This window comes from Chiloscyllium punctatum, chromosome 1 (genome assembly GCF_047496795.1).
Source record: "Chiloscyllium punctatum isolate Juve2018m chromosome 1, sChiPun1.3, whole genome shotgun sequence".
Classification (NCBI taxonomy): Eukaryota; Metazoa; Chordata; class Chondrichthyes; order Orectolobiformes; family Hemiscylliidae; genus Chiloscyllium; species Chiloscyllium punctatum.
The window spans coordinates 14574088-14595480 of NC_092739.1; the positions used below are offsets into that span (position 1 = coordinate 14574088).

Below are 21393 nucleotides of genomic sequence, written 5' to 3' on the forward strand. Positions count from 1 at the left end.
AAACAAAATTAACATAGGGGTCATAAATCTGTCATCAAGACTGTTTGCTGGTGCATAAAGTCATATCACATATTTGTTGTGAACAATGCTGTTATTCAACAGTCCATCAGATTCCTCTTTCTGCTGTTTTAAATCGTATTGTCATCTATAACTTAGCACAGAAAAGGATTTTCTATGGAAGTGCTTAGAATGCAATATTGGAAGAGATGGAGCAGCCACATTGAGAATTGAAACCTCAAGGGCTGAATTCATACTGATGAACGAATTATAATTAATAAATAATTGGATCATGACAAAACAGCTTAGTCTAAGTTATAATAAAAGTCCTTCCAGTATATTTATTCAACCATTGAAGTTCTTTATATTCACTGCTCAAGTGGCTGCTGAGTGTAGAACTGAGCATCGTGCTGTCCCTTTTTAATATTAGAAATGTATTGGAATCTTCTAGGGAAATAATGAAAGGACATTTGAAAAGGTATCAGAATGAACACTCGTATTGTAATTCAGATAGTGAATTACCATCATGGAATCAAACCAGTAACAAATAGAGGCTGGAATTTCCAATCCTGTATTGAGCAATCCACAGACGATTAAAATGATTACAACCTGGTAAGGACTTAGTGGAAAACACAGCCAGAAATGCCATTTGGAAGGGCAGAGGAGAGGATTCTGCCTCCTTTGAAATGTAGCCACAAAAATTACAATGGTAGTATTTTTTAAAGCAATTGATAAAACTCAGAGGTATCAGTCTAATCCACTGGGCATGTAATACTGTAGTCCTGATTGGAGATGCCAGTGTTGGACTGGGGTGTACAAAGTTAAAAATCACACCTTAAATGCATTACCTGGGTCGACATGACATCAATTGTTAAAGCCCACTTGAGAATGTAACTTTAAAAAAAGTTCTGGGACTTACATATGAAAGAATTGAAACCAACATGGTCGTTCTAAAAGATGAGAGACTCTACAAACAATCCAAGTCTTTTTCAATATATCATTTCAGTTACATCAATCTGTAAACTTTTGCTATAAATTCTGTGTCTTACAATCTTATACTTCACAACCACCTGACGAAGGAGCAGCACTCCGAAAGCTAGTGCTTCCAAATAAACTTTTTGGACTATAACCTGGTGTTGTGTGATTTTTAATTTTGTAATACAGTTGTCTTAATTAATGAAATCAAATATCCATCTCTTCAGCAGCTAACTTTCCTGATGACATGAGTTCACTTTTTAACTTTAATTTGCTGAGATATTTGCTTGACTTGTTTTGCAAATCAATGTGTAATGTGATAGTCCTTCAGTGGGAATCATCTTTTCCCTTGCATGCACTAACTGACTGCCTTTTATTTTTCAGGGATGCTCCCTGTCATCTCAACTCAACCACTGTCCAACTTTGAGTTGACCTTAAGCTCAGATGGCACCCAAGTTGGTAACCATCAATGTTCCAAGCTGTTAGATCACAATGAAGTCTCCACCAATTATGGCTTCATCAATGATGCCAGAAAGAACCCCTAGGTGATTGGAGAAACAGCTCCATATCAATACAGCACTGCTCTGTGTTCTGCACGCACCCTTGGATGAGAGGGGAAAGATATAAAAGAGACCTAAGGGGCAACCTTTTCACGAGGGTGGTACGTGTATGGAATGAGCTGCCAGAGGATGTGGTGGAGGCTAGTACAATTGCAAGATTTAAGGGGCATTTGGATGGGTATATGAATAGGAAGGGCTTGGAGGGACACGGGCCGGATGCTGGCAGGTGGGATTGGGTTGGGATATCTGGTCAGCATGGACGGGTTGGATCGAAGGGTCTGTTTCCATGCTGTACATCTTTATGACTCTATGACTCTATGACTGGAACTTCAACCTTGAAGCATGTCTCTGGAAATTCTCAAGCTACTACGACATGTCTGACCTTCTGATGGATTGTGGAGGAACCATTGGAACTGGTGGACAGGTCTGATGCATTGCCTGTTCTGTATTTTGTTCAAACCTTTATAAAAATAGGTGCGGTCATTTTTAGTTATTCCTGTGCCAGCTCTGGAGAAACACTGAACATTTGTTAGAAAAGGAAAGTCAGAGAGGAGAACTTATCGCTGCCCGTCTTATGCCACTCCTGGTGACCAGCTTGAAGCAGTATTAGTAGATGGTGGGCAGTTGGTTCCAGCCAGACCTCAAGAAAGGGAAATCGTCAACAGCCCTCAAAGCCACATCCCCAAAACAAACTTAGCCAACTTCACCCTCACTCATCTGCTCCCATCAGCATTCCCTACTCCTGTAGCAGGTTTGTTTTTGTCAGGGTTGGTGACAATGACTTAACCAAATAGGAATAAACCATGCGATATTCTGTGCATGGTCTGAAGAGGTATCCAATTAATCTCACTCACTGCTTTCTCCCTATTTTTCTGAAAATTATTTCTTTAACTGTGCGCATAACCAGTTCATTGTGCTCCCAGTTAAAATGTACCATCAGAATATGCTGATCACCCCAAACTAGACACCTTCACCTCTATACTGATCTTTTCTCTAAGTACAGCTCCAATTGAGCGCTGCTTTATGTGTTGTAGAACAAACTTTACTTGATCCAGCTGCAAGGCTATTTTGAGAAGCAGTGTGAAAATTCCGAGTGAATGTTAAATATAGATGCTCCTTTTGCTGACTGGTTCCAGCGTGGAGAGTTACACTTACCACTTTCACCACATTCAGGTCTAGCGTTGATAACTGCAGTGTATACGCTTTCAGAACATCTTACAGCGCTCCCATTGAAGGAGGAGAAAGTGAGGACTGCAGATGCTGGAGATCAGAGTCAAGAGGAAAAGCCCAGCAGGTCAGGCAGCATCTGAGGAGCAGGAAAGTCAGCATTTCATGTCTCCTGATGAAGGGCTTATGCCTGGAAAGTCAGTGCTCCTGCTTCCTTTGGATGCTGCCTGACCTGCTGTGCTTTATCAGCACCACACTCTCGACCCTAGATCCATTCAAGCCAACCGTGTTTCCCATTGCATCATATCAAGGTTCAATGTACCTTAATGTGATCTGATCACTTTCATCATATCTACATCTGAGAATCTAAAATTAGAATTTAGACAACAAAATATGTAGATTTTTATTTCAACAAAATGGTTTCTTGATTTAAAAAAATACTACAAAATGCCCTGTGGACCATACTGCTGATTTGCAGAATTAACTTGCAGATCAAAGATAAGAGGACAATAGAGTTTTCGTAAAATGAATACTGACACATTAATTGACCATTTGAACTAACCTTGAACTAATACATGGATGACAGTTTAGGTAAATTAGATATCCTTCTTCAAGAATATATCATTGGATTAACTTGCTGTAAACCATGTCACCTTATTATATGTGATTGGTCTTTCTTGTAATTAAGGATGTACTATTTCTTAAAAAAACATATAAATAATGTTCAATTTTCAAATGTAATTGTGCAACTTCATCACGGAACACAGAAGCTTCAATCTCTGTGTTGCTGGATAGAATTGCGTCAAGGTACCTTAATTCAATAAACTAATGAACCTTGCTTTTTGAATAGACCGCATTTGTCGATTCCTTTGATCGATCTCGAACCAAGAGGCCCCTCTTGAGGGGACACAGTTCTTCACATCCAGCATTGACAACTGTGCTCCCCACTTTTATCACGTCTGCATTGCTAACTGCATGGTCTACTTTCACCATATCAAAGTCCAGTTTGACGGACTATATTCACCACGTCATTGTACAATCTGGCAACTGTTCCATTCGCTTTCACCAAATCTAGGTTCCTGATAATTTCATATTACCAGTTACCTACTAATAATTGGACTGAAATCTGTTACACAGTGATTTACATTTATTTGAATTTCACACAGACAATTCCATAAAGTTAATTAAAGTGCAAAGTGGATAATTAGTGTTTTTTAAGGATGTTCGGCATAAAAATAATACACTTGAACTTTATACTAAGTTGACAATTATCAATAAGTAATGGCACTGTCTTTAAACTATTACGTCATGTGTGGCTATCAATTTGGTCAGTACAGCTTTGAATTATTTTTATATATTGGCAAACAGACATGTATGTGAACACAGATCAGTTATATGACTAAAAAGATCAGCACGTTCGATAGAATGAGTAAAATGTTAGATTCCTAAAGAAAGGTGTAAGTTCAGTGCCATTTTGACATTCTGTTGTTTCCACTCATTTATGACCATTTTTACATTGTCATATTTTAATGAGACTGTCGGAAATATGAGTAAACTCAACATTTTCACACTGGATGGAAGAAGAGGATCTCCTTTGGATTAACCTCCTTTTGCACCTGGAAGGAATGTCAGGACATTAAAGGCAACTGGCATTTATCCTTCACACCGTGATTACATAGATTTAAGAATTATGTTTAATATTGTAAGTTTCCAAATAAAAAGGGCTGGAAGCACTGATTATGTTATGATTACCTTTCATCAGACTCTTCTCTTTATGGTGGTTAATTTCATTTCTGTTTGACTTGTAGGTTCTGACCTGAGTCCAGTCTAACGTCACACTTTCAGTCCCTCTTTATGTCCACTATGCCTCTGTCACAGTTCACTCCTCTGTCACAGTTGGTGTCTGGAGGCACTTTGACCTGCAATCTGAACTGGAGCTAACCTTTTGTGTATGATACTGCCATCCTGTGGAAAGACGGTATTTGCAGCGTCCCCCAAAAGCTGAGCGAAAAGTTATTTTAAAGAAAGTTTGGTTCACGAGTTATTTGTAGTACAGAGTACCCATGCTCTCAAATGTTTTGCGGATCTCTGTCAATTATTTTGTTTGCTAGCCTCCTATCTGCTGAACATTTTTGAAACACAGCAAGTCCAGGACTCTTTCTCCACTATTGTGAGTCGTAGGTGTGTGGGCACGCTGCTTGCTGAGAGATGTCATGGTTCAGTTTCAGCTTTTATTTGGCTGGAATAGTCAAGTTTTAATGCCGATATCTATGAATATTATAACAGACTGCTGCCACAGCATATAGTGCAGAGGACACACTGTCAAAGATGAAAAATTGAATTGAATTTATCGTCATGTGTACCGAGGCACGGTAAACAATACAGGCAGATCACAGAGTTAAGTAGCATAGATAAGTAAATAATAGGTAAACAGCAGCGAAAACAAAACACAGGTACAGGCGAATGTGAAGAGTTTGTGAGCCCATTCAGTATTCTAACAACAGTAGGGTAGAAACTGTTATGAAACTGGCTGGTACGTGTGTTCCTGCTTCTGTACCTTCTCCCCGATGGTAGAGGTTGTAGAAAAACATTGCCAGGGTGGGATGGATCATTGAGAATGCTGGTGGCCTTTCCTTGACAGCGGGCCTGGTAGATGGTTTCTATAGATGGGAGGTTGGCCTTTGTGATTGTCCGGGCCTAGTTCACCACTCTCTGTAACCGTCTCTGATCTTGAATGGTACAGTTGCCATACCAGGTAGTGATACATCCAGATAGAATGCTCTCGATGGCTCACTTATAAAAGTTGGTAAGAGTATTCACCGTCATGCCAAATTTCCTCAGCTGAGTAGGGGGGCATGAGTAATATCCTGCCGAAAGTCAATAATGAATTCCTTGGTTTTGCTGGCATTGACAGCTAGGTTGTTCTCAGTGCACCATTTTCCAGGTCTTCCACCTCCCAGCTGTTTCGTTGCCATCTGAGATTCAACTGACTATGGTGGTGTCATCAGTGAACTTGTAAATGGCATTAGTCTGGTATTTGGCGACGTAGTGAGTACAGTAGGGGGCTGAGTACACACCCCTGGGGGACTCCAGTGTTGAGTATTAGTGATGATGAAGTATTGTCCCCAATCTTCACTGATTGTTGCCAGTGAGTCAGGAAACTGAGGATCCAGTTGCAGTGAGTGGGGCTTAGTCTGAGATCACTAAGTTTAGTCATCAGTCTCGAGGGGATAATAGTGTTGAAGGATGAACTGTAGTCAATGAGTAGGATTCGTACCTAGCTGTTCTTGGTGCCAAGATGTTCTAGGGAGGAGTAAAGGGCAAGTGATATGGCATCTGATATGGATCTGTTGGTCCGATCGGCAAATTGGAGTGGGTCAATAGGATACAATCATTAAAGCAAATAAAAGAGAATTGGCCTGACCCTGGTGTTTCTGAACTTTGATATGTTGTTGATATCTCTTTGCCATTTCACCGTGTTCCAGAGCATAATGTCAGGTGGTCAAACCTAGACAACTTATATAGAGGTTCTATCCGATTAAGGAACTGATGTCAACTATTCTCTTTCGGCGATATTGAGTTTTATTATTTAGAGAAAGATTGGATTACTGGAGCCTTTGAGTTGCCACAAGCATTGATTCTCATTCCAGTGAGGAAATTATGATCACTGCCAGCTTGTCTCTGAATGTGAACCGGAGATAAAAACAATACTATTCCTGGGGAATGAGTTGATAAATAGTTGGCGTTGTTGCACCAATACAGACAGTCTTGATTAGAACTGCATATCTAATTATCCTTCTAAAAACTTGCCCTATCCCATTCAACAAAACAAAACTCTCTTGGGTATATTAATGAATGTGGAGTAACAACTCTGAAAGACTGATGTTTTCAGAAAGTCACCCTGATCTTGACATAGGTTTAAATGCATTGCATTTATAGAGTCATAGAGATGTCAAGCAAACAAATAGGTCCACTGACAATGTCAATACCGAGTGACAACAACAAACTACACTAATCCCGTGGACCTGCACGTGGTCCACAGTCTACTATGTCCTGGCAGTTTTATTGCGCACCCAGATGGTCTTAAATATTGTTGCTCATTCCATATTTCTACCAGCCTTGGGTGAAAGCATTTTTTTGTTCTCAGATCGCCTCTAAACTACTTACTCCTCACCTGAAACCTATGCCCTCTGGTCTGAGACATAATTGCCATGGGGAATAGATTTTCACAGTCTACTCGATCTGTGCCTCTCATTATTTCGTATGCCTCAATCAGATTCCCGCCGCCTGCTCCAAGGAAACAAATCCAGGCCTATCCAAGCTGTCCACATGACTGAGATGTTCTGTCCCAGGCAACATCCTGGTTGATCTCCTCGGAATCCACTCCAGAGCAAACATGCCCTTCTGATAGTGTGACAACTAGAAGTGCATGCTTCATTAAATCTGTGGCCTAATCAATGCTTTATAAAGTTGCAACCAGACTTCACTATCCCTATTCTCTACACTCCAGCTAATGAAAACAAGCATCCCACATGCCTTCTTCACCTGTGCTGACACCGTCAGGGATCTATGGATATGTATGCCAAGGTTCCTCTGTCCCTCAGTACCTCCTAGGGACCTACTGTTCATTGTGCATATCCTTCCCTTATTAGATCTTCCAAATTGCATCACCTCACACTTATCAGGATTAAGTTCCATCTGTCATTGCTCTGCCCAATTTACCAGCTGATCAATATCACACTGCAGCCTGAGACAAACCTCCTCACTATCAATAACGTCACCAATTTTTGTGTCATGTGCAAACTTACTCATTATAACTTCTGCATTCACAGCCAAGTCGTTAATGTACATAATAAACAGTAAGAGTCCCAGCACTAATCCCTTGGTACACCATTGGTCACAGGTTTCCAGTCACAAAAATAATCTTTCAATATCACCTTTGCCTCCTCTTTACTGGCTAATTATGGATTCAGTTTGCCAACTAGCCTTGAATGCTATGTGCTTTGACCTTTCAGGTCAGCTCACCATATGGGACCTTGTCAAAAGCCTCACTGAAGTCCATGTAAGCTACATCAGCTGCACTAACCTCATTGATATATTTAGTCACATTTTCAAAAAGCTCAATTCAATTAGTTAGGCATGATCTCCCTCCAAAAAAAATTAAAAATTCCACCCCATCTAATCCTTTTGCAATTTGGGGATCCCAAAGGGGGAGCAAAGATGTGCAGGTTAGGTGGATTGACCTTGCCAAATTGCTCACACTGTCCAGGGCTGTGCAGGCTAGATGAATTAGCCAGAGGAAATGCAGGGTTACAGGGATAGGGTGGGGGCGATGGATCTGCGTGGGATGTGGTTCAGAGATTCAGTGTGGACTTAATGGGCTGAATGGTCTGCATAGGGATGTTGTGATTCAGTTAATATTTGCAAAGTTGAAATCCCCTACTACTATTCCTGTCACACTTCTCTGTGATTTGCCTCCATATCTGCTCCTCTATCTCCCCCTACGGTTGGGAGGCCTGGCGTATCATCCCAGCAAAGTGATTGCCCCCTTTTTAGTTTTAAGTTTGACCGAGATGATCTCATTCAAAAAGCCTTCTAAGCTATCCTCTACATTATTGCAATGGTGGTCTCCTTTATCAATAATCCAACACCCCATCTCTTTTACATATCCCTATCAAATCTGAAGCTTCTATACCTTGGAATTTGATCTACCAGTCCTCGCCTGCTTTCAACTATGTCTCAGTGATTGTAGTAATGTCGTATTCCCATGCGCTGCCCTCTGTTCAGTCACCTTAACAGTCAGGAACTTTGCATTAAAGTAGATAGAATTTAGCTTCCCAGTCTTTCCATGTATCTTACCATACCTGTGTATTCTCTGCCCGCTGGACTGCCCTAGTATTCCTTCTATATTTGACCGAACTTTGCTCCCGACTTTACATCACTTTGTGTCCCACCCCCCCTGCCGAATTAGTTGAGGGTAAAGTGCAGGGGCATTATTTTTACAGGGGTTTGTGAGGCTGTAGACTGCACTGCAGGAGTCAGCGTTTGAAGGAAACATGTCAATATTTAAGAACAGGTTAACTAAATGATTGAAGAAAAATAGAATAAAAGGGTGGAATAACAGGCAGATGTGAAATGAAAACAAAGTGCAGGAGAAACTCAGCTAGTATGCAACGTCTGTGCGAGAGAGGTAGTATTTATGTTTTAAGTGCAATATGATGCTTCCATAGAGTAGATTATGTCATTGGGATTTAGCACTCTGGATTGGTAGATACCTCAATATATTCTGGCTTGGCCAAGTAGACTGCTTCTACAAAATAAAATATTTTGTAGCTTCAGTGTAAATGTTAAATCAGTGTTTCCAGTTTTGTACTGCATGCGTATCAGATTGCCCTGTGTATTAAGATTTTGCGGCTTTAAACCTTATACCTGTGAATGTTTGACAAAATGTCAAAACGCTTATGTTTTTGATGAGGTAGGAAAGGATGACAGTTGTAAAGAGGGGCAACATTATCTACAAGGATGGAGTTATGGTAAAGCATAATAGAAAAGAGATCATGGGATGGGGGAAGGTGCTTCTTGTACATTCTGGAGACCGCTGGTTCCAGGCAGGTCAATGGATGCCCACATTGGCATGGTTACCTCACATGCTAGGACAGTGTGTATAAGATGGGCAGTTGCATTCTCGTGTAGACAGTTTGCACAGTATCCTGAAGAGATGCAAAGCCATTTGGTTACAGGAAGGACTATTAGAAATGGGATTTGAATATTTGAGGGGGGGGGGGGTAAATATAGGGTAGGGGAATGGTTCTGAGTGGGTAACTCTTCGGAGGGTGGGTGTGGGCCGAAGGGCTTGTTTCCATACTGTAGGGAATCTATCTCATCTAATCAAAGGGGTGCAAACAATGCTGGTCCTTTGGTAAATATCTGTTCAGTTGTTCTCAGAACAGGATGTGGTAAACTGGGATTAGAATCAAACTCGATGGATGCCATATGATTAGGGTAGATAGTTAATGAGGCACAGACAGTATGGTTCAATCACACAGTGAGAATCCCTCCAATAAACTCAGCGTAACTTGCAAATAGGCAAAAAGTCATCAAATTCAGCTCTTCGTGTCTGTCTGCACCAATGAAGATACAAGAAATCTTTCAAAAGTAAGAGAGATCCAGGGGACCAATATGAACAAAGAATTAAAGAAATATTATCAGTAAAGAAGTAGTAATTTAAGAACTAACGGGACTGAAAGTCAATAAATTCTCCAGGACTCAGTGCTCAGAGCAGTGTTTGAAGACATGGGTTTAGAGAGTGTGTGTGAATTAGTGAACATCTTTTAAGTTTCTGCTGAGTCTGGAATGGTGTGAATGTAACCTACAGTTTAAGAAGAAGGGAGAGGGAAAACAGGAAAAGACAGACTTATGGGGCTAATTATCAGTAGTAAAGAAAATACTAGAACCAACAATGAAGGATGTGAGCAGAAGCAGAATGGATTTATAAAATGGAAATCATGTTTGAAAAATCTGTTAGAATTGTTTGATGGTATTACTCAGAGTGGATAAGGAATATCCAATGGATGTGGTATATTCAGATTTTCAAAAGGATTTCAGTAAAGTTCCACGCAGAAATAAAATAAAATAAATAAATATTAAATAAAATTAAATAAATAAACTAGTAAATAAAATTAAAGCACATAGGATAGATGTAGTGGACTGTCATTGGTCAGTTAAAGAACAGAGAACAGACAGTGGGAATAATGAGCCATTCCTCATACTAACCCTCCGATTAACATTTGAAGCATTGTGCCAAAATTGATAGAGCTGTCTCACGGACAAGTCGAGCAACAGCCTGACATAGCCATACTGAGGGAATCACATCTTACAAACAATATCCCACATCCCCGTTGTTTAGTTTAAAGTCCTCTCTATTTCCCTAGTGAGGCAGTTTGTGAGGAATTACCAGTCTCGGTTTACAGCCTCAGTGAGGGGGCTACTAATGCCCACCCTGTCCCAACGTTACAGGGTGTGCTGGCCTGATCCCCTCCTGCTCCCTGAAATCCAGCTGTACAGCAGGTAGTGAGCACAGTCATGGCTTCTGTGCAGCTGTTCAGCAAGTCCTCAGTGACTCCAGGCTATTTTTAGCAACACCGATTGGGTGCTGAGTGTGCCCTTAAGCAAACTATCCCAACGTTACAGATCCTACTCTCCCCAGTACTGGTGCCCGTGTCTCACAAGCTGGAACCCAAGCTACGACATCTATCTTTGACTTTGTTCACTCCTGTAATCTTATTTGCTGTATGCCTATCCACATGTGGTTCGGATATTAATCCAGATTTTTTTTGATTTTTTTTTTGCCTTTTTCTTGAGCACAAAGCCTTTTTTTCCAGTTCTGCCTAGGTCTTTGGTGAGGACAAAGTATTTAAATACTCCCTTTCCCAATCTAAATTCATCCCCAGCCCGCAGCAGATGTCCTGAATCCTGGCACCACACACACAATGCAAATGTTTGGAGTCATGTTCTTTGCTGCAGAGAACAGAGTCAATCACCTCGCTATACTGCTCACTACTGCCACTATGGCAATCGTTTTTTATTCCCCGCATTTGAATGGATATTTGTTCAATTTTAAATCAAGAGTTTGCAGGATTTTCCAGAAACTTTGCAACTCCTTCAGGGATCGTGACCTGCGATTGCTTGTATTTTTCAAATGAAATTCAGGATTCAGTTAAAGAAAGTGCTCCATCTGGTGGCTGGTCCAAGAATGATAAATAAAAAAAACGTGGTGGAGTTCCTCTGTCTGATTTCATTGTGAGGGTCCACGCTCATCGATCACCAAACTGGCAGTGGGCCAATGTGCTTACTTCTGGTTTATCCAGCCTCTAACATGGATAGGCCTCAGAGGTCTGCAGAACGGTTCGGCAAATCAGAGGGAATGCAGGTCCAATGGACTTTGCTTTCACAAGGATTGATCAAAGTTCTCCCAAGTCAGACTTCTATTTGACAATTTCCCAAACTTCAGGCCGCACAAATGTATTCATGGCCAGTGAAGTGCTGCCACAGTGAAAAACACAGAGAACAATTTGTGCATGGTGAGGTGCAGAAACAGCAATGGTTTAAATCATTAGATAAGCTGTTTTCGTGCATGCCCCAGTTCGGGGGGTGGGGGGGGGGGGAGTGGAAACAGGCAAGATTTCGGTTCAACATCTCATCAGCAAGACTACAGCTCCGACAGTTCAGCACTTCCTTATTGGCGTATTGAAGTGCTCGCCTAGATTATGGGTGGCACAGTGGTTAGCACTGCTGCCTCACAGCGCCAGAGAACTGGCTTCAATTCCCGCCTCAGGCGACTGACTGTGGGGAGTTTGCACATTCTGCCCCCCGTGTCTGTGTGGGTTTCCTCCGGGTGCTCCGGTTTCCTCCCACAGTCCAAAAATGTGCAGGTCAGGTGAATTGGCCATGCTAAATTGCCCATAGTGTTAGGTGTAGGGGAATGGTTCTGGGTGGGTTGCGCTTTGGCGGGTCGGTGTGGACTTGTTGGGCCGAAGGGCCTGTTTCCACACTGTAAGTAATCTAATCTAATTACGTGCTCAAACTTCTAATTTGAGGATGAAAGCCTGACTCAGAGGGTGCTACCATTGAACAATCGGTGTCAATGCTTACACTTGTAGACACAGGCCTCAAGGTTCAATATTACAAAGTAATTACAGAGAATCAAGGTCACCAAACGAGATAGGCTTTACAATAGAAATAATCCTCAGCAAGATGACATGCAAAACATCAACACAAGTCAGGTTTCCTGCCCACTTCCTTCCTACCACATCAGTACATTGTTGCATTTGTTTTTTAAATGATCTGGGTTTGCATCTCTGCTATTCTGAAGCAAATCACTAAAGAGTGTTGCAATCTCAGTCATCTTCAGACATCTGCATTCAGACCAGTGGAGAAAAAAAAACGACTGTGTTTTCAGTATGTTTTAAGGGTTCTTGTGATGCAGTGGTACCTTTGAACTGGGAGGCCTGGGTTCAAGTTCCACTTACTTTAGAGGTGTGTAATAATGTTTCTGAACAGGTTGATTGGAAAGTGTTTTTTGTAACTTTAATACTTTCACCATCTTTGTACTCTTTAGGTCAGGGGCTACTCAGGTGAAACTACTCTCACGCAGCTCAGTGCCAAACCAGGAATACAATATGCCAATTGTCTGCAATCCACAAGAACCCATTATGTTTGATCTCGGTGTTCGCTTCCAACAGTCTCGTCAAAATACCTGCAGACTTTGTCTGTATTTGACAATGATATTATATGGAATTCCATTAGAATTAATGACAATCATTAATATAACAAAATACATTATAACCACAGTAGAACATAATGCACTTGTTTGCGGCTCACATTTTTTGTAATCAATGAGTGACCCTATAGCTGCTGAGTTTCGCCTGAATACCCAGATGATCCTGCTGTCAAAGAGAGAGCTTTGGCTGTCTGATGGTTCAATGGGATTTGGAGAAGGAACAGATGTTGCATTTTCTGAAGATTTGCTGGTTCATACTTCATACCCGGTTAGCCTCCCTGCACAAGCATGCACAACTCAGTAAAAAAATATGTATTTCTGATTAGTACAAATATATAGACTATTTAACTCATTGACACAGACTTGCTCTATATATCTGATTTCCTTTTGTAACTGAACAGACTAGATCTGAGAGATTATAATTTGACGATTGTTAATATACATGCTCCTCAGTTTGATGGTTACCTCATGAAATTGGTAAGCAATAAAAGTGTTTTCAGGAGGTCCTACCCAATATCCCTCTGTCTTTTGTGGTCTTTCTATTGTCAGTCTCTTTTTTTTCTAAACGTTGTTGTTGCAAAAGTTGGCCCAAGGAGACTCTGTCCTTGATTTTTTTTCAGAGGGGTAATAAACCAGGCCGGGCTCCGATCAGTCTGGTTTGGTACAGAGATGAAAAGGAGTTTGAGAGGCCTTTTGTTTATATGTAAACGGATGCGACTTCAGGCCAAAGTGATCATGTTTCAGAAGTGATCTGTATAATGAAAGGGGAGTGGTTAGCTCTCTAGCTGGGCTGAGCTGAGCAGTTGTAGTTGAGTCCTAAACTGGGAAGTTCAACAGGGAGCTGTGTGGAAACTCTCTCATTTGTCTGCCCTTCTACTTCAACCTGTAAGCATGTGTTCCATTTATACTGGGGTTTACAGGGAGTTTGCTTATTGGGTCTGTTGTATATATTCGGAACAACATAACCAAGTCTAGCTGGATAGGTAGAGTTCTGTACGAGTTCTTCATTCTGTTCTTTGTGCTTCATTGTGTAATTTTGTGAATAAATTTTTGTTTGTTTTAAAATCTAGTAGTCAACCTAGCTAACTTAATCCAGGTAATGTTCACCGTACACTTACCGAAACAAATTGCAAAGTTAGGTCTAGAGCTGCCTGCATAAGAATGTTTTGAGTGGTCTGGTCTAGTCTATAACACTATTCAGGTTCACTCATTTATGGACGCATCATGGTGGGCCCAGTTCAGAACTTCGGAGATTCTTTCATCTGCAATATTGAGAAAGTTTTCTTATGTACTGGTCCATGCTGCACACTGTTATACAGTCATAGAGATGTACAGCATGGAAACAAACCCTTCGGTCCAACCCATCCATGCCAACCAGATATTCCAACCCAATCTAGTCCCACCTGCCAGCACCCGGCCCATGTCCCTCCAAACCCTTCCTATTCATATACCCATCCAAATGCCTCTTAAATATTGCAATTGTACCAACCTTCCCCCCCCAACTCGACTTCCCCCCCCCCCCACACACACCCTGTTCCTCCTTACCTGCCCCTGATTGGGGCACCCAGTGTGGGGGTGTGGGGACGAGTGAAGGGTCACACTCGGGGGGTGGGGAACACAATTGCTCTCATTGTGTTATCCCTCTTGTTTTTCTGCCCCTCCCCCACCTGCCGCATTTGCCCCAATTCCATGACACCCCCACTCCTGTATTTTTGCCCCCTCCCCAACATTGTTCAATGACCCTCCCCCCTCCATTACCCCCCCAACATAAAAACCCTGCCTCCCCTCCCTCTGTGCCTTATATACCCCCCTTGCTTTGGGATAAATGAGTCTTTGGGCACCCCCGATGCACAGCAAGATCCCACTCCCAGAATCCCTCACTCCCTCGAAAGAGGACGTTCGGCCCCATCGTGCCGACCCCGCCCCTCCCCTCCTGAAATGGCATCCCAGGCTCCTCAGGATTTGACCCCCTCCCCCTTTCCTGTGGAGACCTCTCCTCCCTGACACCCCCTCCCATCCTGCACCCCCCCCCCCCCACAACACAGTGAGCACATGCAATGAGGGGAAAAAGGGAGGGAACAGGAAAACTAACCTCCCCCTCCAGCTTTGCTGCTCTGATCGTATCTGTCATTGCTGATCAGAGACCAGTGTGGATCCACGGGAAGCAGATTCCTGGGAATCTCTGAGATCAGTTGGAGAGACATGGAGTCATCAAACAGCTGTGCACTGGGTGGGGAGGGGGAGACATCTGGGTGGGGGGGGGAGCATCAAGGTGGGGGGAAACCCCGTGGTCACTCCGAGAGAATGGCCCTGTTCGTCCTGATACTTAATAGACCCAAATACTGGTGCTAATGGTTATGTTCCCAAATACAGTCCAACAAATCATGTATTTGGTTGTCTGGCTGATTCCTTATCTTTATTGTACAGGTTTAAGATTCTGGTATGTTGGATTCTGTCAGGTAAAGGAAAATGGAAATATAATTCACAATGTGCCGTGCATCAACACAAACTCTGCTTCTCTCCTCAGGACAAAGCTCAGCCTGAGCCCCAAGTTCCAGCCTTTGGTGATGTCACTTTAGATGCCAGGCTGATTATTGACATGTCAGATGAATTATCACTTGTGAAACAGCCCCAGGGTCTAATGGTTTCAGCTTCACTTCTGTTCCACTTTTCCAGGTGACAGTTTGATGTCGATCTACATTTGTGTGGGTTTTTTTATTTACTTTTATGCTGTGAATGCAGTTTGTTTGGAATGCGAGGTTAGACCCTTTATAATGGTTTACTTTGGAAAGTTATTTGCAACTTATCCATAGAGAGGAGATCTTCTTATCCTGTGCTTTAATGTTTGTAGCCCTTAAAATGCAACAGTTAAAATCCAACTTAGTCGTGCTGCAGCATTTTGGAAGTAACAAAGTGTAGTTCTATGATATGGATGAGTCCAGGTTCACTCCTGAAGTTTCCCAAAGATGTGAGGAGGACCTTTCCTTACCTATCACACAATTCAGCGATCTCCCACATTGTCTGACTCTTTAACTCCACAGTATATGAGTGAAATCACTGATGACAGACTGGCCCTCCAGTGGAACATAGATTTTGTAAGCGATGGTCACAGAAGAAGGTAATTACTATGCCAGCACTCCTAGGGTGGAGTCACTTATGGGAGCAAGGAATATTGCTTGCAGGGTTCATTGGGGAGAGAAACAGGTGCCAGATGGAAGGATTGGGGAAGGTATATCGATGGGGTAGATTACCAAACTGAAGAGGTAGGCTGGGGGCCTGGTGGGGCAGGATTCAGAAGCCTCGTGGTTAGGCAGACTGGGAAATCACAGGCTTCAAAAAGCAGTGGACATCTTGGGAGCACAGGATTCATCAGAGTTCAAAGGATGGGACAGGGAACAGTGGAAAGGAAACCTTGTTTTCCTCAGGGAATCAGGATTTGGCCATCTGGTGATGTTATCAGGGGATTGGTGGTCCACTCATAGACCTCAAGACCCCTCGGGCTCGCAGCTGGTTCTAAGAAATAGGTGTGAAAGCAACTCTCCAAAAGCCACCAAGTTACCATTTCACTTAGTAAACGTGGCTGACAATGAAGTTCACAATCTCATTGTTATATTTAAAGGTTCAACCCACAAAAGCTGTTGTTTTAGGTTAAAGTTCAGCTCACAGAATCACTATTCAAAGAGCCATTAAACAATGTAAGCACCAAAGTTGCTATCAAGTGGTCAGATTCACTTTAATTTAATTATACGCTTGGAAATTACAAAGTGGAAAATGACACAGTATAAATTCTGTAAAGGTTTCACACTCAAAAAGGAATACATAGCATTTGTTACAACCAAGTGCAGAGGAGTGAATAGTTTCCTCTCTATTGGCACTGAGATTGGTTATAACCAGAGTTCAGCAATTTTAAGGATGTATATATTCATTTTGATGTGTAAAGGCAAATGGAGAAATAAAGCTGACAATTCTCTTGAATAACAAAGTTAAAGATTTAGCTTTAATGTTAATTTACTCATGTGCAAATGATAAAACCTGTCCTGAATCCTGTAACATGGTGGACAGCGAAGAGGGTTATCTGAGATTATAAAGAGATCTTGATCAGTTGGATTAATGGGTTGAAGAGTGGCAGATGGAGTTTAATTTAGATAAATGCAAGATATTGCATTTTAGTAAAGCAAAAAAAGGACAGGACTTATACAATGAAAAGTAGGGCCCTGGATGCTGTTGTAGAACAGAGAGACCTAGGGGTTCAGGTACATATAAGAGCTAGGAGCAAGAGTAGGCCGTCCGGCCAATCGAGCCTGCTCTGCCACTCAATAAGGTCATGGCTGATCTTTTCCTGGATTCAGTTCCACTTAGCCGCGTTTTCACCATATCCCTTAATTCCTTTATTGCTCAAAAAAAAAATCTACCCTAGCTTTAAAAACATTTACTGAAGTAGCGTCAACTACTTCCCTGGGCAGGGAATTCCACAGATTAACAACCCTCTGGGTGAAGAAGTTCCTTCCCAATTCAGTCCTAAATCTGTTCCCTCTAACTTGAGGCTATGCCCTCTTGTCCTAGTTTCACCAGCCAGTGGAAGCATTCTCTCTACTTCTATCTTAACTATCCCCTTCAGAACTTTATATGTTTCTATAAAATCTTCCCCTCCTCCATTCTTCTCAATCCCAATGAATATAATCCCAGTCTACTCAGTCTCTCCTGATAAGCCAACACCCTCAATACCGGAACCAACCCTCTCCAGTGCCAGTACATCCTTTCTCAAGTAAGGAGGCCAAAACTGTACACAGTACTCCAAGTATGGCCTCATCAGCACCCTATACAGCTGTAACATTACCTCTCTGCTTTTAAATTCAATACTTTTAGCAACAAAGGACAAAATTCCATTTGTTTTCCTAATTACCTGTTGCACCTGCAGACCAACCTTCTGTGATTCCATGCACAAGGATACCCAGGTCCCTCTGCACAGCAACATGCCGCAACGTTTTACAACTCAAGTAATAATCCTTTTTACTGTTACACCTACCAAAATGGATGACCTCACATTTATTAACATTGTATTCCATCTACCAGGGACTTTTCCCACTCACTCAATGTATCTATGTTCCTCTGCAAAGTTACACAGTCCTCTGCACACTTTGCTCTGTCACTAATCTTAGTGTCATCTGCAAACTTTGATACACTACACGCGGTCCCCAACTCCAAATCGTCTTTCTAAATTGTAAATAATTACGCTCCCAACACCAATCTCTGAGGCACAACATTATTGCCAACCAAAACAGCACTCATTTATCCTCATTCTTTGATTCCTGTTAATCAACCAATCCTCCATCCATGCTAATACTCCATCCCTAACGCCATGGATCCTTATGCAGCAGCCTATTGTGTGGCACCTTGTCGAAGGCCTTTTGGAAATAGTTGGAAATAATTCTTTGAAATCTGCATCACGTGTAGACAGGGTGGCTAGGAAGGCATTTAGCACGGTTGCCTTTATTGCTCAGATCTTTGAGTATAGGAGTTGGGGCGTAATGTTAAGGTTATACAGGACTTTGGGGTGGCCTGTTCTGGAGGATTATGTCCAGTTCTGGTCACTCTGTTTTAAGGAGAATATTATTAAACAGGACAGGATTCGGAAAAAATTTACCAGGACGTTGCTGGGAATGGAGGGTTTGAGTGAGAAAAATAGATTGGATCGGCTGAGACATTTTTCACTGGAGCATATAAGATTGAGGGTGACCTTATAAAGGCTTTCCTCCCCAATTTAAATGCATTATCTGGGATGACATGACCCCAATTGTTAAAGTTCACTTGAGAATGTAACTTTTAAATGTTCTGCAATTTACATATGAAAGAACTGAAACCAACATGGTCATTCTAAAAGGTGAGAGACTTAACAAACAATCCAGATCTTTTTTAATATATCATTTCAGACACATCACACTGTAAACTTTTGCTATAAATTCTGTGTCTTACGATCTTAACCTCCACAACCACCTGATGAAGGAGCGTCGCTCCGAAAGCTAGTGCTTCCAATTAAACCTGTTGGACAATAACCTGGTGTTGGGTGATTTTTATCTTTGTCCAGCCCAGTCCAACACCAGCATCTTCAAATCATGAGCTATTATTACTATTCTAAACTAGAGTTACTTCACGTGACTAATAGCTGAAATGAGAGAATTGTCTGGTGAGGGTAGAGTTGAACTGGCTCGGCTTCTATCCATGCAACTTTAGAAGAGTAAAAGTTGACTCGACTGAAACATAGAAGTTTTGAAAATAAGAGCAAGTTTAGGCCATTTGGCTCATTGAACCACCCTGTCATTCAACATGATCAAGTCTCATCCCCTGTTCTATCTCAACGTCATAATTCCACTCTCTCTTCACAGATATTGAGAGCTTAAGGGTACCAAGACTACCTACTCCTTTCCTAAATATGGGACTTCACCTCCGCAGGTTAACCACCACCTGAAGAAATGTTTCCCTTCGCAATCCAAAATGGCCTTTTGCGCACCCTGAAACCATGACCTGTTGTTCGGAACTCCCCATAAGCCCTGGCCAGGGGGAAGCATTATCCCTGCATCGACTCTGTCTAACCCTGTCAGGTTTTCATATGCTTCAGTGAGATCCCTTCTCATTCTCTAACCTCTGATGAACACAGGCTTAGTCGACCCAATTTCTTCTCGTGTGACAAACCTACCATCTCGTGAATCAGTCTGCTGGACCCCCTCTACGTCAAGTGCAGGTACGTATCCCTTGATCCAAGCATCCAAAAACCAAAAAGCTCCATAAGCCAAAGGTTTTGACGGAGCGTGCAGCGTCGGTCATGACTGCGTAACATCACGGGGTTTCCTTGGCAGGGTAAAGGCCACACCCACTCGACCCACATGGCAGTGTGGCCCAGCACTCGGAGACGTCAGCTGGGTGTTGTTTTTACTGTGTTACTTGGTTTAATCTTGGAGTGGAGATGTCAAAAAGTGGTGCAGGTACATCGATGGCGAACAATAATATAAAGAAAAGGAAGCATCTGTCATCATCATTAATGCAGAAAGTAGAGTTATTGCAGAAGCTTGATTGTGGTGTGGCTTTGCAGCGTCTTCCTGGAGAAGATGGTGTCAGAACTACCACTGGCTACGATTTGAAGACAAGTTACTGACGTTTTATGGTGACAGTGATGACCATCAACTAATGAAAAATAGGAAAATGCTGCATCGGGCAAAAAATGATCAAAATGTTGATGGGGGTGGATTAGACAACGAAGTATTGAACGTATGCCACTGGCTGGTTTGATGGCCATGAAACAAGCTAGAAAATGTCATAAAGAACTAAACATTAAAAGTGAATGTCAATATTCAGAAGGTTGGCTGCAGAAATTCAAGCAGCGTAATGGAAATACCTGAAAATCTGAGATGAAAAGGCTTCCGCTGACCATGAAGCAGGTGAAAATTGCGACGGTGAATTTGCCAAGATAATATCTGACAAAAGTCTTAGTCCTGAACAAATTTACAATGCTAATGAAACCGCTCTCTACTGTCCCGAGACAAACATTAGCAACGGCTGATGAGAGGGCACCTACAGGTTTTAAGGAAATTAAGGACAGATTAACTATTCTTGGGTGTGTCAACGCTGCAGGCACACACGGTGAAATTGGCAGTGAATGGGAAAAGCAAACATCTGAGATGTCTTAAAGGTGTATGTAATTTGTCTGTGCATTAGTATCCAAACAAGAAAGCATGGGTAACTGGAGAAATGTTTTCCGACTGGTTCAGTACCAGCACCAGCGGCACGAGCTCATTGCAGACAATCGGGATTGGGAGAAAAGTGTAAAATTTTATTGCTCCTGAACGTTGCTGAAATGGTTTTAAATATGGGTTCCGGTACACAGATAAGTGTGAGGATAGTAGTGATGCTGATGATGATGATGATGAATTAGTGAACACAGTTGAACAAGTCCCCATTGATGATATGGTGAAAATGTGTGATCAGTTAATTGCTGACCTTGAACAATGTTCATTTATCAGTGAGCAAGAGGTTATGGCAATTTACTCAGTTAAAGAGAGATTGCTTAGACAGTAACCTATGGTAATGACACAGATGACACTTGAAGAAGCCTTTAAAACCACCGCCTGCCATAACGCTGAAGCTGTGGATGTTTGAGTTTTACTGAATGTTTATATTGGAATTTTTTTAATGGAAATAAAATGCTGTTGAATAGTTAGAGTTGATGTATTTCATGAATTTGTATATATTATTCTATAAATAAGCTTTGTACATTTAAGTTTTCCAGAATGTTTTTCTTGTAATTTTTTTTATATGGAAATAAAATGTTATTGAATATTTATGGTCGATGTATTTCATTTATCAGTACACTGCTCTATAAATGAAGGGTGGTAGTACTTCTAGTCTTCATTTACCCTGCTT

The 21393-nt window shown here is 41.8% G+C and overlaps 1 pseudogene; it reads left to right on the forward strand.

Moving 5' to 3' along the window:
* LOC140482879 (FRAS1-related extracellular matrix protein 2-like) overlaps positions 1–15666 on the forward strand; it is a 31149-nt pseudogene extending 15483 nt beyond the window's left edge.
* The last annotated feature ends 5727 nt before the right edge of the window (positions 15667–21393 follow it).